Genomic DNA, 18,713 nt, shown 5'->3' with positions numbered 1-18,713 from the left:
GATACAGACATTACAGTGTATATGCTCCTTCAAAAAATGTGTCGTCAATAATACGTACGCTCTCTAAGATAACTGCAGCATCGCTTGACATAGCAAAAAAAATGGTTTACAGAGAACGGACATCTACCGTTTTGTAAGTTTCATTTTTAATATAAATGAAAAATTTGCGCGATGAATCAATGACTTCCAAATATAAACTGGAAGTCTTCCTTGTGACTCACTTCTCATTTGAGTCAAGCTCTTCCTACCAGAGTTTAGTAAAGTAGGCAGCCGGCCAAGGTGGTCGGGCGGTTCTAGGGGCTACAGTCTGGAACCGCGCAACCGCTACAGTCGCAGGTTCGAATCCTGACTCGGGCATGAATATGTGTGATGTTCTTAGGTCAGTTAGGTTTAAGTAGTTCTAAGTTCTACGGGACTGATGACCTCAGAAGTTATGTCCCATAGTGCTCAGAGCCATTTGACCCATATAGTAAACTACCTGGCTTGCAGACATAGTTCAAATGGTTCAAATGGCTCTGAGCACTATGCGACTTAACTTCTGAGGTCATCAGTCGCCTAGAACTCAGAACTAATTAAAGCTAACTAACCTAAGGACATCACACACATCCATGCCCGGTCGCTCTGTTCCAGACTGTAGCGCCTAGAACCGCACGGCCACTCCGGCCGGCGCGGACATAGTACTATTACTATTGCTACTACTGATACTACTACTACTACTACAAACATGTACCGATGGAAACGCGGGTACTTTACGTGTAATCATACGAGTCTGAAGTAGCTATTTCTGTCTCTCTCTCCCTGGCTCACCGAGCTAGGTGGCGCAGTGGTTAGCACATTGGACTCGCATTCGGGAGGACGACGGTTCAAACCCTCGTCCAGCCATCCTGATTTAAGTTTTCCGTGATGTCCCTAAATCGGTTCAGGGACATGCCGGAAAAGTTCCTTTGAGAAGGCACAGCCGGCTTCCTTCCCCGCCCTTCTCTAATCCGATGGGACCGATGACCTCGCTGTTTAGTCGCCCCCCCCCCCCCCCCCGAATTAACCAACCAACCAAGATCACTCCCTCCGATCCCCGATCCCCCTTCTCTCTCTCTCTCTCTCTCTCTTTCTCTCTTACTCTCTCTCTCTCTCTCTCTCTCTCTCTCTCTCTCTCTCTCTCTCTCTGTGTGTGTGTGTGTGTGTGTGTGTGTGTGTGTGTGTGTGTGTGTGAGACATGGAAATAAATAGAAAAAACTAAAACAAAACACTTAACCGTTACATGCTGAGTATTTTAACTTACAATAGCCAATTAGCATTAAAGGTGAAAGTTTCAAGAGCCAATATTAAGTGAAGACTCTAGACATATTCATAAAAATTATTCCATTACATCTTGGCGTGGTGGTAAAGTCACCTTCTATTGCTACTATGTAGAAAACGGTCGTAGGTTGCAGTACTGTGCAACCTACAACAAGTTTTTAGATACCAGACATGTTCTTTTATGACTCCCGTAGAGTCCACAAAAACGCGTCAGACTAATTACCGCAGACACAAGGGCAACTGAGCAGTCATTCTTAGGCGCTCCCAAAACAGGTACATCAAGAGCTGCTGCTTTAATTCGTCTACTAGAATGCCAATTTCAGTATGGGGTCACGATACTGTGGCAGCAGAGACATCTGTCTTTACCTTTGAGAAAGCCGTAGCAGAGCTATTCGGAAGATGTACAAGTTGTGCAGCAGGAATGGTCAATATTCAGGGATATGACAGCACCGATCTTTCGAAGCAGAAACACTGGCTCTAAAAGTCATACCTAAAGAGTTACGAGTACTCGTTCAGCAGACGAGATGAGCGTCACTGCAACGAAAATGAACAAGTGCTCACAGCTCTTAAGCCACAGTATGCACTATAGAGCCCACGTCTACTACACATTCTTCTATCAAATGCCTGAATACAGACCATTCGTCCTGGAACACTGTGTACAGGGCCTTCAAAAAGGTGTCGAATACTATGAGAGGTGATTGTACGCCTCGAACCAAGAAAAATAAGACATAAACTCAATTTCTGACTTAAATATGACATTGTGTTGATATAACACTTCTCAATGAGTAGATTAACATAGCAATTAACTTCTTTAAATTCGGTCATTAACTATACGAAATGATGAAAATCGAATTTTTGGTGTTCCTGAAAGCCTTTAGACAGGCGACGATAAACCGGGACCGGTTGATCCTTTTAGACGATTACTAATATAAACAAGGTGGGCGCTTCTTCGGAGTGCGTGTGGCACTTTAGCGTCGTTGACGTTCGCGTCACACAGCGACGCAATGGTGACGCTGAGCAGCAGCAGTTACTGTGTGTGCTGTGACGCCGGCTAATGAGGAGCGTGATGAACGGACAGGTGGCTGTGGCCGGCCGGCCGGCTTCCCACGGGCCTCCCCCGCGGCCTACCTGCCGCCCCCTTCTCCCCCCGCCCCCCTCTTATGCTGAGCTGCTGGCGCGTCGTGACCGGGCGGTCACGACCGCAGCCCGGCCCGGCCCGGCCGCTGCCGCCGCCTGTGCTCGGCCCTCCCTTCTGCTGCTGCTGCTGCTGCTGCTGCTGCCGCCATACAGTACAATACACGCCGAGGCTCTGCCCCGATCGCGCCCACTCGCTGGAAAGAGCCGCACACTCACTGACGCTGACCTCGGCGCGTCGCATACTAGTTGTTACGGCAGCGGTACAGTCAAATCGAAAACAAAAACATCTCGAAATGCAATAAACATCACGTGGCGCGTTCTTTACTCGGAATATGTCCACTAATTCCGTCCTTCTTCTACCGTTTATGCCATATAGTGGCAAATGTTACTGTGTCATTTAACTACGTGACCGGACGCCTCTTCGTGACGCCACTGGCGTCGACGTAACCTAGAGAGCCTGTATACAGAGAGAGTGGCCATAGGTGAAGTTGCCCGTGATTGGTTGATTAGCTCTGGCAGAAAAATGGCGCCAAACGTCTCTCGCGCTTCCTATGTTCGCCGTGCTTTTGAGTCGAATTGAAGTTCAGAGGACTTTTGGAAAGGTATTTGAATTATTGAGAGACTTGTTATGCGTTGTGCATGCATGTTCGATTTAGCTGTATATCGTTTTTAGTACGTAATTAGCGTTTGCGATGTTAAATACGAGTTGAAATAATGAAGCGTTTTGTGATGGAAGTCGGTAGGCCTATAAGTTTGAAGTAAACACGTTAGTAATTGTACAGTATTGTTTTCGACATCTGTAATTCGTTCTGCAGACGTTCATAAACGATGCCAGGTTGTGCTGCATTTGGTTGTTCCAATAGAGGCGAAGGTGGATTTCGCATGTTAGCATTTCCACGCAATGAAGAAAGACTAAAGCAGTGAGCAGTCGCAGTTAACAGGGCTGACATAAATCAAACAGGAGCCTCGTGGAAACCAACCAAGTACTCTTATCTATGCGAAGTAAGTCGTTTTTGCTTTTTTACTACATATAAAACAAATTGCAATACACACAGTTAAATTTGAAAACAGACCTGTAAATTAACTGTGTGAAAATTATTATAACACATTATTCTTATAAACAAAGGCATTTAACGAATTATTTCGCCATATTGTCTTGTGCTTTTGATTCGGTGAGTGTGCACTCTACTACTGGCCATTCAAAAGTCCCGCCCGCAGTTTGCCAGAAGAATGGTCGCCGTATCGTCCGGTTGGCCACCCTCTCCCTTTACAGGCTCTCTAAAGTAACCTAAGGGAGGGAAGACTTGTGCGCCATCCGTCCGTGAATCGTGTGTTGTTGTATCTGAATTGTTTGTGTCTAGTGTTCGCTGAGGCGGAATTTTGGGGGGAACGCCCCTTCATTTTCCTAAACGAGCAAGGGAAACTGCCTAAAAACTATACACGTTGGCCAGTTTAACAACTCACTGCAGCTAAATCGCTACGCTGATTCGCCCCATATGTGGCTCGCGTTCCTGTCTCTCAAAGTAGGTGGACGAAAAAATAAGGAAAGGGGGGGGGGGGTTGGGGGGTTGGACACACTTTTTCTCTCACAGCGCAAACGCCGGCCGCTGTCACCGAGCGGTTCTAGGCGCTTCAGTCCTGAACAGCGCGACTGCTACGGTCGCAGGTTCGAATCCTGCCTCGGGCATGGACCTGTGTGATGTCCTTAGGTTAGTTGGGTTTACGTAGTTCTAAGTTCTAGGGGACTGATGACCTCAGATGTTAAGTCCCATAATGCTCAGAGCCATTTGAATCTTTTCACAGCGCAAACACTTCCCGCTTCAACCGCAAACTGTGCCCGCGCAACGTCTTCTTTCTACAGACTAAGCAGCAGCCTCTGTAGCTTGATGTCTGTGCCAGGGCTGTGGCCGTAGGTGCATATACTACAAAGGGACTTCATGGCAGATCCCACGAATAATGCTACAGCTTCGGCATGGTAAGTGGAAATAAAGGCTCCTCAAGTTGGTCATAACCATGTTGGCAGCGGGCAGCAATAGTTGTATAAATTTAAGTTGGTGAATTCCGTGCCTGCTAAAATGACTCGGCATGCCTTCTCTACTCACTAGTTTTCTTTTTAAAAAGCTGTTCATACCTTTACTTTCACATGCTGCTCAAAAAATCAGTGTGTATTGGAGAAAAACCAGAAAACAGGACAGCTACCATCTAAAATTACTCCGAATGGATCTTTGCACAACATTCGATGGCCACGAGAGAAAAGTTCTAATACATTATTGAGGATAAACATTCTGTTTTGTTGAAGACTTTTACTGCACAACCGGCCGAAAAGGTTTTTGCTGCTGGGTTACAGAACGAGAACATGGTGGCTGATGTACATAAGGTGTGCTCTCACGTCGTAGCTCTGCGTAAATGGAACAGATGTAGAGAATGTGGCTTTCGAATACTTCACAACGTGTAAGCGCATGATGTACGTGCTGGTGTAAGCTGTCGCCAGCAAACTGATCGGCAAAGATGTAGGGCGAAGATCGATAGTAGGCTAGATCAAGCGCGCCTAACAGGAGAGATGGCACAGACACACTCGCAAGCAACACGCCGCCAAAGCCATCTCAACTGCAAGTATTTAGGCCGCCACCGCTGATCGGAGAGTCTCAGTCGCTCAATCACTTACTATCACGGACTCACATCCCAGTTTGGTGTCTGTCAATACATCGAGATCAGATTAGTGTTCATAGCGGGACTTGTACTTTTCCAGCCTCATTATTGATATTGTCTGCAAGAGGACTATTACGGATGAGCTTGTACCATAACAAAATGGCTCTGAGCACTATGGGACTTAACATCTATGGTCATCAGTCCCCTAGAACTTAGAACTACTTAAAACTAACTAACCTAAGGACATCACACAACACCCAGCCATCACGAGGCAGAGAAAATCCCTGACCCCGCCGGGAATCGAACCCGGGAACCCGGGCGTGGGAAGCGAGAACGCCATCGCACGACCACGAGCTGCCGGCGTACCATAACTCCTGGACTCTATTACAGTTAAGGAATATTCATGTATGAGAAATCAAGCGGAGTGTAAGAATGGGGAAATAGATTCCACAAAAATATTTTGTTGTCAAGGGAAGTCCTCACCGTAATAAGAATCGGCGAATAGTCTCAAAAAGAAATTTTACTTGTCCGCGTCGTAATATGAACAAACAACAACTGAAATATACGCTCCTCAAGCATGAAACACGTGTTTATATACTCTTGCTTGCACTGCAGTACGCTGCAGTTATAAAGATATCGGAAAGTATAAAGAACCGTGTTAATCCACGTGTGAATTTGTGTTATAGAAAGAGGATACCGGCCACCCTTAACAACATCCTCTCCCTTGCTTCCTTGGTACAAGACTCAACGATGTACATGCAGGCAGAAGAATAAGGAGCACCAAGTATGCTACTGGCAAGTGGAACGGAACGAAAAATTAGTCTCGGTAAGCAACTACACTTACAATTCAAACTATATTCTCAGTTATACAATTCATTGACGTCTCTTCAAAATAACATTTGGACTCGTTAGCTAGCAGCAACCCATGAGTGGACAACGCCATATACTGTGTAATAATTGCTACGATTAACGGAATGCGACAGACCGCTGTCAATCTATGTATATAGTGCTCATCTGCGACTGACTGATACTGTTGTATAGGTAGGAAAGGTGTATTAAATAAAATGCAAAATAAGTTGCCTTGTGCTGTTTGTGCGAGCAGCGGGAAGAGAGAGGTCCGTGTCTTCTGCGACCTTCGGTACAAGGGCGAGGTCAGTGGGGCCGGCACTCAGTCGAGCGTAATCTTTAACCTCACCTCGAGAAACTGTTTCTCCTGACACTCTCGCTCGCAAGGGACGATGGACGAGCCCCGAAACTCCGTGTAGCGTTACATCACGTCTAACGCCTCCACTTTTTCTCCGCCTAGAATTCGCAAGCAAAAATTCTTCATACGCACCTATTAAACCGACCAGGAAATGTATGATGACTTTCATATCAATGGTTCGTGTAGCGAATACGGGCCTGGGTCATTTGCGTGAAGAGATATTTCCACGGAGTCGGGACTCTTGCCGGGATAAGCGGTTTTTCGCAGGCAGTGTAGAGGCACACTCTGAAAATCAGACTGTGGTGACAGAGTGCTCTGTTGTTTACATCGACTCTTAGGTCGAGTTGGACGGTGATATTTTGGTTGTCAGTCGACCAAGTCCAGCCGGCCGGTGTGGCCGAGCGGTTCTAGGCGCTTCAGTCTGGAACCGCGCGACCGCTACGGTCGCAGGTTCGAATCCTGCCTCGGGCATGAATGTGTGTCATGTCCTTAGGTTAGTTAGGTTTAGGTAGTTCTAAGTTCTAGGGGACTGATGACCTCAGATGTTAAGTCCCATAGTGCTCAGAGCCATTTGAACCATTTGACCAAGTCCACGAATGTGAAAGCAAAACACTTGGTTGTTGTGACAGATTAATCTGTAGTTTGGCCCGAAGTCTAGGTTGAGCTGGAATGCAACATTCTGGTTGCGAGTTGGCGAAGACAACGAATGTGGGAGCACAAAACTATCTGAAGTGTCTCGGGCTGAGCAGAAATGTTAGTACATTTCAATTCCGCACAAGTGTCATTCCTCACAACTGCCACTAACGCATGAATACCGTTTCTAACTTCATCGCTATTTTTCATCTAAATACGCAAAAAATTATTTTAAACGCTACAGTATATGCTTCCTAGAATTGCTCCGTCGTTCTCAAATGTGTCCTTGTATCTTTTCGGACAAAATCATAAGTAGATAAAACCTCCGTTTTTCATTTAATTGGAAAATGCAAAGAAACTATCACCTCCAACGCATCCACAGACCAGTGTGATAAATAACGGTACTTTTACCTTGTTATCCCTCAATAACGTTGGTAAAATGTACTCTGAAATACCAGCTACGACAAAATTAAATTTGCTTAAAAAACCGGTGTCCTCTGCCATCCGTCACTGGTGAAAATGTGTGACGTCAGGGCCAGTGAAGTGCTTTTTGGAACTCTCCCTACTATCTTAACACTTTGCGGCAGCTGGGTGGCTGATTTAACGCATTTTGCGACGATCATAGCGTTCTAACAATAGACGCAATAAATTCGCGTAATGTGTAATTCCAAACGACGAAATCTGCTTTAACTCTTCGAAAACATGGTTTATGAGATAGTAAAATAAATATGTATGCAAACAGTTTAACTGAACCGTGTTATAATTCCGAAAAAAAAACTTGCACACCCTTCTTGAACACCTGAGTACGGTATATTCTGAAACACTCGCTCATACAAAGAGCTGCATCACAATTTGGACTCCACCACGACGTTTCGCCACGCTTTTCTCTTCTGGCTCTTACTGACTGACGAAAGTAGTATGCACGGGACACAGAGCAGCAGTGATAAATCGAATACTAAGTGGTGGGACGACGCAGAGACTCTTTCTTGTGCTGTCTGCATAGTTATGTATAACAGCCGTTGCACGAGTCTTATTCGGTACCGTGGCTAGAATGTTAAGTCTTGACATACGTTACAGTACAAACCTTTACAGGTCATCGTAGTGAAGTGAAACGCTATGGTTGATTAAACATTGGCACTTCCCTCATCAGTTGCTTGAGCAAACCACGAGGACTGAAAGTAAAGTAATAATACTGATTATTACACGTAATGTCATGGAAACAGCGATTTCTCTTCACGTTCATACGTGTAAGGATAAGGAAAGACAGGTCTTATGATGGTATGAAGTACTTGCACAGTTTAGACGTGCATTCAACTAAGATTTGTTGCCCATCACTGAATAGGCCGTCACTTCTCTGTGTTTTGAGAACAGTGACACCGTGCGCAATGCTGGCTGCAGTGGACGCGACGCGTTTTCCGTGTGGCCAGAGCACACTTCCTCGGGCTGAGGGCGGAATGCGCCGCAGACAGCCGCCGCCCGCTGACAACTTTAATTGGGAGCGCTGCGGCGCTGCAGCCGGAAGAACGCGCCTTCGTTACCCGGCGTGCGCCTCGCAGCTTTTTGCGCGCGTGCGCCCTAGCGCTCCGGTGTACACGGCCAAGCGCTCGGGCAGGAGAGCGGCCTGTATGCGCCACAACTCAACCATTTCCGCTCTTACTCGCAGCTTTAAAAGCGAGTCATGTGGAATTCTGTATATTCGTTACACTCCCAGACAACACGGAAAAGGGATATTCGTGTCGGCTACTTCTCAAGGCAATTGCTTACTTTAGCTATCTCTGGAACTCGTTGTTTACATGGCCGTCAAGGTAATCAGTCGGAAATATACCAATAATAACGCGAACGTAGCGTGCAAAGACAAGGGACAGAAAAACTGAGGGCCTATCGACAACACTTTGAGCCATGTTCTCTGTACAACGAAGAGCCTTGCAAAATAGCTGCCATTCAGTGGTGCGTTCTGGAAAACGGAATAGGTTGTGCAGCCACCGACTTATTTTGTATTTTTCGACGTTGCCTTCACCGTCAATTACATTACCATCAGGTGATTGCACTACAAAAATTTCCATTATTTACGGCGGTTTCTATTACGTCTCGAAATGTGCCGTTTGTATATAGGATAAGTTGTAAGACGGTATGACTTTCAAATGCCCCGCCTCACTGTACGCAGCCAGCGGGAAAATCGTCTCTGACCTGTGTGCTCAACAGAAGCCTACGGCATGGGCAAGGTTTTCGAACACTCGTCGTCTGGTTCCCTTCTCCGTGATGGAGGACCTTGTCGTAAACGTCGAAAGTGCGGTGCGTTCGTTGATCACCAGCCACAGTCAACACTCCTAATGGCGAACGGGCATCTCTTCGCAGTCGTTGTGCGACGAACACAGTATGGGGTGCCATAATTACAACAAGGAGTGAGACGGCGCCCTCTTCTCACTTCATGTGTATACCGTCAGGTTTGAGAGTGATCCGAAATTTTGAAATTTGTGGTAAGGTTCTAAGGGACCAAACTAGTGAGGTCATCGGTCCCTAGGCTTACACACTAATTAAACTAACTTAAGCTAACTTACGCTACGCACAACAGACACACACCCATGACCGAGGGAGGACTCGAACCCCCGACTGGGGGAGCCGCGCGAACCGAGGCAAGGCGCCCAAGACCGCGCGGCTACCCCGCACAGCAGAGTGATCCGAGCTTTAAACTTATTTTATATCAAAACTATACATTTCCCGACATGAGTTCTGTATCGACACTGTCCCGTCTACAGGCTCTAGAAGCGTGTAACAGGAACTGTGAAACACACTGTATGGTGAAAGTACGTTTGCCCACCATTAAGTAGATTAGGCTTTACTTGTCCTAGAATCCGTGATCTCACGCTCTCGGAACAGGCAGCTTTAGAAGGCTGTAGATCTGAAACCTACTGTTCGATGTAATCGAAGGGCGTGGGACTTTTACTAACATACTGTGGCTTAATAAAGGAGCTACAGAATATCAGCATGGAGAGTTCTGCATTTCACCTATTGGTATAGCCCGTTACGTAGTTCCTACAGGGTCCTTAGAACAATTACGGTACTAGAGAACATGAAAGTATACCAAGCAGAATACGTTTGGGATTCAAGAAAGGACAACACAAGAGATCTAGGACTGAACAGTTGATCCGGTGTGGTACTGAATAAAGGACGTGAGCTGGGGTAGTGCAACCTCACTGGACTGCTCTTCTGGATGGACGGCCATCCATCTCAGCTGTTGCTGCAACTCCAGTGAAGTCGACGTAGGCGCGACTCCAGCGCCCCTTCCTCTGTGTGTCCAGCAGGTGTCCGGCGTGGAGGGGCGCTCCAGGGGCAGTGTTTTAAGGAGCCGGTGTCGGCGCGGCCGCGGCCTTTGTTGCACGCGGCCCGACTGTACGTGGCCGGTATGGGCGTCGCTCGCCTCGCGAACGCTGCCCGCACGCACGCACGAACGCGCTGTTACGCACACGAACGAGCGCACGCGAATGGAGATGCGCAGGGCTGGCCAGCACGGCGCAGCACGCCGAGTCACGCACAAACAGGTTGCTTAGTCACCAGCTATTTTAGGCGCGGGGATAATGCGCCTGTGATTACGACGTCCCACGGGATTGCGCGGCCCAGTGAGGCATTCCTGAGAATGTTAGCGGTGCGCGACGCTATGGGCAGCGCTCTGGCAAGTCCGTCTCGTTCCTGTTTCTTGATCAACACTGTTCGCACACTAGGATAATCGGCATTTTGTATAACGTGGCCACAAGGTACTTTCTCTTATTGGATATGATGTTCAAAAATGGTTCAAATGGCTCTGAGCACTATGGGACTTAACATCTCAGGTCATCAGTCCCCTAGAACTTAGAACTACTTAAACCTAACTAACCTAAGGACATCACACACATCCATGCCCGAGGTAGGATTCGAACCTGCGACCGTAGCAGTCCCGCGTTCCGGACTGAAGCGCCTAGAACCGCTTGGCCACCGCGGCTGGCGGGCATGATGTTCGTTACATACTTTTACAGTACTGGAAAATATATACACAGATGAAATTCACAAACTGTGTAGAACTGTAATGTCCTCAACTACACGTACATGAAGCCACAAAAATCTTAGGTGCAGAATGTTACATTATTATGTAAACGGTCTGGCAAGTACAAAAAAAAAAAGAAGCTATATACGTTCTGAGCGCTTCTTCTAGACTACTAGCGCCATTCTATGGATGAATTTTTAAATTAAAATCTTGTGTCATGTACAGTATAGAAAAAACAGAATTTTTAAAAAAAATTTCAAATGTGTGTGAATTCCTAAGGGACCAAATTGCTGAGGTCATCGGTTCCTAGACTTACACACTACTTAAGCTAAATTATGCTAAGAACAACACATACGCACACACACACACCCATGCCAGAGAGAGGACTCAACCTCCGACAGCAGGCGCCGCGCAATCCGTGACATAGCGCCTCAAACCGTGCGGGCACTCCGCGAGACAACAGAGGTTCAATTTTATTGTTAAATTATTGTCTCTGCTCGATTTTGTGAAATAAATACTTTGCAGGTAATGCGGTACGACATTAGTGCATGCAAATATATTGAGATATTCATTTAACCGGACGGACAGCCGAGAGAACCTTAAGATACAGTACGAAATCCTCGCTCTTCCCACACGCGACAATCAGTTGGGGCTCGTCAACGTCCGTGGGAGGGCCGCGGGACTGTATGTCAGCACAGTGCTTGAGCTGTGCACTTATCGCCGCAGTAGTGTCTCTGGTCTCCTGACTGAAGCACTGACTCCTGCGTCCCGCCTTTTGATCACTGACGTTGCACACATCGCGCCATCTCTCTCATGAAACACGACCTTTTTCCTTGAATATACGTAGCTATGTGTATGATGACTTCCTCAGCACCAGAGCACCAACTGCAAGAGACATATACATTATGATCTAATGATGAGGAACCATGCCCAGAATGTGAGTGGGACTAGCCCGTAGTGCGACGCGCCATCCGCCATCGCCTTCTTGGTAAGGCGGTGCGCGCCTCCTGGTACCTTATCGTCCATGAGAACCACGGGTGCGCGGATTCGACTGCACAAAACCGGTACGACTGAGTCCCACCTCTGAGCGCAGTTTCGCCTGTTGGACACGGATGAGCGCCGCCTGGTGTGTGGACCCTTAACAGACGTGTAGCTGCTGATACGGAGGATCCTCGCCTCTTATCTTCAAACTGCGCCACACCGAATCGAACCACGGATATTAATCTGCCCGAAGGCATCTGTGAAGTTCCACGCTCGGACGTGGATCATAGGACTGTGAGTTTACTATCTTTCCCGAGACGCTACAAGGGATGCGCTTGACTATTGGACATTCTTACAGGAAGGACATGACTCTTTCGCTAAACTGTCCCGATATCGTTACCTTTTTGCCAATTATTTGGGTCAATGTTTCCACGGATTACCTTCCACACCCCACCCGTCTCTTCCGTTATTTTGCTTGTGTAACAATTTAAAAAAATGAAAAAGTGCTTAAGCGACCACTCTCAATAAACGGAAAATAAATGAAGAACAAAGAAAGAGAGAACTCACATGTCCGCGTCAAATCCGTCTCGCGAGTTAACAATGAGGGCTGATCAAGAAGCCAGCATGGATGCGGTTTTTAGGCGGTTTTCCACATCCAACTATGTGAATACCCCGTTAGTGTCCACGTCTCGCCGCAGATGCACACTGCGTACTTGGGAAACGTCACCACACTTGAACACGAGATCGACAACAGGCGCAGACAGGTGGAGTACAAAGATTGCTTCCTGGGGGAGGCGGTGACATTAGGAAGGAGATCTCGCCACCAAATAACACTTCCGAAACCGTTATAACAACGCTAGCCCCTTATAAACGGGAAAAAGGCAACAGCAATACAAGAAGAAGGAGATTAGGACATTAATTTGTTGACGAAATCAACAATTTTGCGAAGAGAAAATGTTGCTGAATACGACTGTTTGTGAAGCTAAATTATTTGATTTTTGCCAGTTTATATATTCATCCATACTACGTCCACAATTTGGTAACATCCTCTCCCATTTTCGATCTTGTTTCTGAACTACAACAATTGTTGCTTGCAAGTCTACTTTTTGTGGTGAACTTAATACGCTCTTTTGTTTGCTATGTTAATGAACGGTTTATTTTAACAGAGCAACTTAATATCGGGAATAGTTCGTGCAGTTGCAAATTTCTATACATTGGTAGGAGGGAATGCCAGGGTCACACAGTAGAAATCCTGACCAGTGGGGGCTGAGTGTAGGAGTGGGTGTGCGTTTGAAGATCACCTCTGTACGCTTTTCTTGAAAAAATCGAAAACTACGGTCTCTAGCGAAAACAAGTCCCAGTACAAAATTTATCTGCACTAAATTTGCTATAAAATGGTCCTGTACTTTTTGTTGTAGCAGTGTGTGTAGCGAGCGACAGAATATCAAAATCTCGCAGTGGTTATTCAACGCCAGGCTGCATAAAATGACATCGATAGGAACAGCTGAATCATAAAAAAAAAAAAAATAGAAGAGAGTGTGGACCTGAAATTATATCCTGTGTAACTCCAGTCGTGATGATCTTTTGCCACGCACATCACTATAATTTCCTTCCTGATGGTATTGTTTGAATTAGTCAGGAGCACTCTTTGTATTCCTTTTATTATACGTGGTTCAGACTTGTTTGTAATCCAACAAAAACTAACCTTTTCTAAGTCAGAATCAGCGCATGCACAAGGAAATGCTACTGCCAGATCACAAAATATACCAACTGGCGTTTGTCATGTAAAAATAATAGGAGTAGAAGTTACCTGATGACTGCGTAAATCAGGAGTCAGGTAAGAATAATAAATATCTCAGACCGTGCGCGATGTCGCTATTCAGCTCGCAACCATTTCAGGGAGGGTTCGTAAATGCTCGGCAGCACCGTTTCGTTAAGTCGCCATACCTTCACCGCCGCTTTGGTTATTTGCAGCAGCTACGCACCTGCGGCTTCAAACCCGCGTGCGCCCATCCTTATTTAAGTTTTTCATTTATTTCCCTAAATCGCTTCAGGCAAATACCAGGACGGTTCCTATTAAAGGGCACGGTCCATTTCCTTTACCAGCCCTCCCTAATCCGATGGGACCCATGACCTCGCTGTTTGGTCCCCTCCCCCAAACCAACAAACGAACCCACGCACCTGCTTAACGCGAGGGCCTGCCCAGCAGCTCACCAGACGACAAGTGGGGCCCTCCCGCGCTACCTGGCCTGCACTGTGGAGACGCACGCGGTGCGAGACCGGCCGTGACGCAGCAGCGGCCGCATACTTTCCCAGGCGGCGCTACGCGGCTTCCAGCCGGCCATCAAATACGGATCGCACGAGCGCGGCCGATGGAGCCGCCCAGCCGGGTCGTAACGTGTCTGCGAGATTCGGCGCCCACAGCGAACTTTCTGCTGACACCCAACGCGATTTTTCAATCTAATTAAATTACCAGAATGAGATTTTCACTCTGCAGGGGAGTGTGCGCTGATATGAAACTTGCTGGTAGATTAAAAGTGTGTGCCGGACCGAGACTCGAACTCGGGACCTTTGCCTTTCGCGGGCAAGTGTTCTACCAACTGAGGCACCCAAGCAAGACTCGTCCTCACAACCTTACTGGCAGTAAAGGTGTGAGTCGTGCTTGGATAGCTCAGTTGGTAGAGCACTTGCCCGCGAAAGGCAAAGGTCCCGAGTTCGAGTCTCGGTCCGGCACACAGTTTTAATCTGACAGGAAGTTTAATTAAATTACCAACTGAAGTTCACGGGGCCTAACTTACGGTCTTGTATTGACGACAGTGGTAATCCTTACATTTTAACTTAAATTTATCCTCGTTGCGTGGAACTTGGTGAGGCCAGAAACTGTGCTACAGAATTTGTCAAATAAGTTTTTTGCCCCTGTAACCCTTCACTAATATTTCGCAACACTTCGTGTTTAGGCTGTTTGCTGCCATTATCAGTTGCTGTACAAGTTACATGTACATTAAATTTAATTACAAATTCGGTTGGAGTGTTGGGGTTGGGTTGTTTGGGAGAAGAGACCAAACAGCGAGGTCATCGTTCCCATCGGATTAGGAACCACCCCGGCATTTGCCTGGAGCGATTTATGCAAATCACGGAAAACCTAAATCAGGATGGCCGGACGCGGGATTGAACCGTCGGCCTCCCGGTTTGGAGTGTGATGAGGTCTAATTTCTGGATGTATCAGTGAGGTTATGTACTCAAATATATCCCTGTATAGAAAGATAAATTTATTCAGATTGTACTTTAACCCTAGAACACTGATGGGAGGGAAATGTTACTACGTTACTAAACAATCGTAAAGTTTACTACTCCCCAGTGTTTTCAAAAAATGTTCAAATGTGTGTGAAATCTTATGGGACTTAACTGCTAAATTATCCTAAGGACAAACACACACACCCATGCCCGAGGGAGGACTCGAACCTCCGCCGGGACCAGCCGCACAGTCCATGACTGCAGCGCCTGAGACCGCTCGACTAATCATGCGCGCCACAGTTTTTTCAAAGGAAGTCATAATTTATAGGTTTTTACAATTATTTATTACAATTATTAGATTCCAACGGTACATACCAATTAAGTACGGAAGTCTTGTTTTAGCCCCTACGATATTCTTAAATTTTAAGACTGTTTTGTAATCTAGGGTTAAATGAGTGGCTTGTTAAAGTATCTAATTGGTGTCTTTAATCATACTTTTCTCTAACGATTTTTGGCTCCACGCACTGCTCAAGCGTAAACGAAACCGCACCAGTTAACACTTTCACATAGAGTTGTTTATATTCCAAAGATTCATAAGTGCTACGATAAAACTTATTTCACTTACAAATGGCGTAAATGTTGGTACATAAAGCCTCACTGGCACACCCTACAGATAGATTTCATCACACTCCAAAAGAAGCTATAATTAAAAACTAATGAACAAAAGCATGTAGTGCTGATAAATAGTAATATTAATGTTAATAAAATTTCACAAATTCCTCATTTTCTGTGTAGTTTTCTATATACTGTTTTTCTATATTCTATTTTCTGTATACTGTTAGGCAATCAACTCGTACGTTTTCAGTCATTTTAAATTAATATTTGCATTCCAGATGGGCCTATACGAAAATGTATTCATTTTATTGTATACAATGAAGGAAATGAACCGAGCGTCATTACAGTAAAGCTATGAAGAAAGTATCTTCGCCTTTTTCATCGTCATCACTAACATGCCATTTTCCGCCTTTTGTTGGTTACGAATCATTTCAGATATTACGTCTACGGCTTCTAACTTGCCTAAGAACTTTATCATTCATCGTATTATCATTCACCCGTACGCATAACCGTTTAATCAGAACTATATCTTTTAATAATTTCATTTTGTGAGTAAATCACACAGCGTATTGCTCGGAGAAAAACTGTGCGCTCTGAAACTGTTTGAGTTCCAGTATTTTGACACCTGTACATCTCTGTTAGTTCTCAGAGAGGAGTGTTGTATCGAGCTCTTAGTATTTGTACTGACAAGTAAATTTGAATTTTTCACTTATTTCCGCATGAAACGCACCATGGTATAAATGCTGCCCTGAGCCTCACGCACATCGGCACCACGTGGGTTGGAAATGTGCAAACAGTCCGGCATTCCCGTAAACTAATCTTAATACTAAACCGTCATCACGAAAGTACCATACATACAATGGTAGAATAGTGCGTAGAACGCATTCAGGCATGACTCGCTTCTGTATCGCTCAAAATACCGCTTAGTTCGTAGCGGCAGTAGAATGAATGATTAACGGGTCTGGGCACAATGGGACTTAACATCTTCGGTCATCAGTCCGCTAGAACTTAGAACTACTTAATCCTAACTAACCTAAGGACATCACATACAGCCATGCCCGAGGCAGGATTCGAACCTGCGACCGTAGCAGCAGCGCGGTTCCGGACTGAGGCGCCTAGAACCGCTCGGCCACAACGGCAGGCAGTGATTAACGAAAACCATCAATAAAGATACGTTCATAACACGCTCCTATGCAAGCGGACGCTTTCTACACGCCGAAACAAATGCAACACTTTGTGTTTCTTCTTAATCCGTTCAACAAGACACTGTATGACTCTGCCTTTCAGTGGAGTTTAAAACATTAATGGTGGGTACAGTGCGTCAGCTGTTTGCGACACAAGCAAATTTGTGCCGAAACAGGTTTCGATACGGATTTCCAGCTTATTACGAGCGGTCGCCTAACCACTTTGGCTATCGAAGCGCGCCTCCACGACCGTTCCAAACTTCCGTACACCACGAAGTCACATGTCACTTAGTGGTTAAGGCAGCCGCTTGCAACAACCGGGAAATCGTGGGATCTAGTCCCGGTCAAACACAAATTTTCATCTGTCGCAGACAGCTGACGTCAGTGCATAGTCGCAATATGCGAACTTATTCCGTAATCGTACTTTAAAACGTTTCGAGCTACTTGCTATTGCTTTTCAATTCAGTTTAAAATGGTACACAAAAGAAATGCGAATCAACAAAAATGGTTCAAATGGCTCTGATCACTATGGGACTTAACATCTGTGGTCATCAGTCCCCTAGAACATAGAACTACTTAAACCTAACTAACCTAAGGACATCACACACATCCATGCCCGAGGCAGGATTCGAACCTGCGACCGTAGCAGTCCCGCGGTTCCGGACTGAGCGCCTGAACCGCTAGACCACCGCGGCCGGCTGCGAATCAACAGCATTGCATAATAAACATGTAAAGAGAAGAAATTCATAACGCTAAAGCAAGCTGGCCAAATTTTGCGCATTTCATCGTTAGGCGCCCTTTTGAAAAGATGGGAATACATCCAACTGCTTTGCAACACAACTGACGTCGCATGTTTACCACTTTTTATTGCACTACCGGCTGCAGTTGCGCAGTGAGATATGCAAAGACGGAATAAATCACTCATGACCTCGTATGGATTTTTTTTTACGCCATGACTAGTAAGTGGGAGAATATGGACAATGGATGACAATAGCAGCACTGATGTGTCCTGATTCTCACAGTACTCAGCTGCTCGTGGAATGCATACGTGCGTTAGTTGCTGTTGTATTGATCACGTGACGCCTCGGCTCATGCAGTATACCGCACACTGCTCCGGATCACAATTTAGCTGCAGAAGTGAAGCAGATTCTCGGACGAAAGGACTGCGTCGTTTATTTTATTTTCACTTCTGAGAATTTCTAACCGTCCTTGTAAATAAAGTACACGAGTGTTTGACGGTAACAGACTGAGAAAGGGCTCTTAATTATTTTACTTGCAGAACCTGTTTGCGACGGCAGCGGAATCGAACGGCAGTTTTGCTGACTCACTCTCGATAATAATTCGAGCAATCGAAACGAAAGCATCGCTCTCAGTTACCGTCATAATGTATTCAGTCAGCTCTCTTTTCCCAGCGACTGCCAATTACAGATGACTATTCCGTTTCTTCGCAATGGAATGGTTGTGGACTCAGAATTGATTCAGATTGGGAGGACGATAGGAACAGCGCCTCGTAGTGTCTGAGGCGCCAGACAGCTGGTGGACGCTCCGGCCCAGCAGCGATCTTTTTTGAGAGAGGCGTCCAGCCGGCCGAAGTTCAAAATATGGTTCAAATGGCTCTGAGCGCTATAGGACTTAACATCTATGGTCATCAGTCCCCTAGAACTGTTTTTTTTTTCCATCAGTCTACTGACTGGTTTGATGCGGCCCGCCACGAATTCCTTTCCTGTGCTAACCTCTTCATCTCAGAGTAGCACTTGCAACC

The 18,713-nt window shown here is 46.1% G+C and overlaps 1 protein-coding gene and 1 non-coding gene across 2 annotated transcripts in view; one reads left to right on the top strand and one right to left on the bottom strand.

Moving 5' to 3' along the window:
- The window catches only part of LOC126413244 (steroid receptor seven-up, isoforms B/C), a 556,948-nt gene that overhangs the window by 255,159 nt on the left and 283,076 nt on the right, over positions 1-18,713 (bottom strand). The gene's annotated exons all lie outside the window — the stretch shown is intronic.
- Positions 14,578-14,652, top strand: Trnas-cga (transfer RNA serine (anticodon CGA)). Its single transcript has one exon. It is a non-coding gene; the product is annotated as a tRNA-Ser (tRNA).

The sequence above is a fragment of the Schistocerca serialis genome, chromosome 7 (assembly GCF_023864345.2).
Source record: "Schistocerca serialis cubense isolate TAMUIC-IGC-003099 chromosome 7, iqSchSeri2.2, whole genome shotgun sequence".
Taxonomy (NCBI): Eukaryota; Metazoa; Arthropoda; class Insecta; order Orthoptera; family Acrididae; genus Schistocerca; species Schistocerca serialis.
Note: the sequence above shows the minus strand (reverse complement) of the source record. Positions and strands in the feature narration are given on the sequence as shown.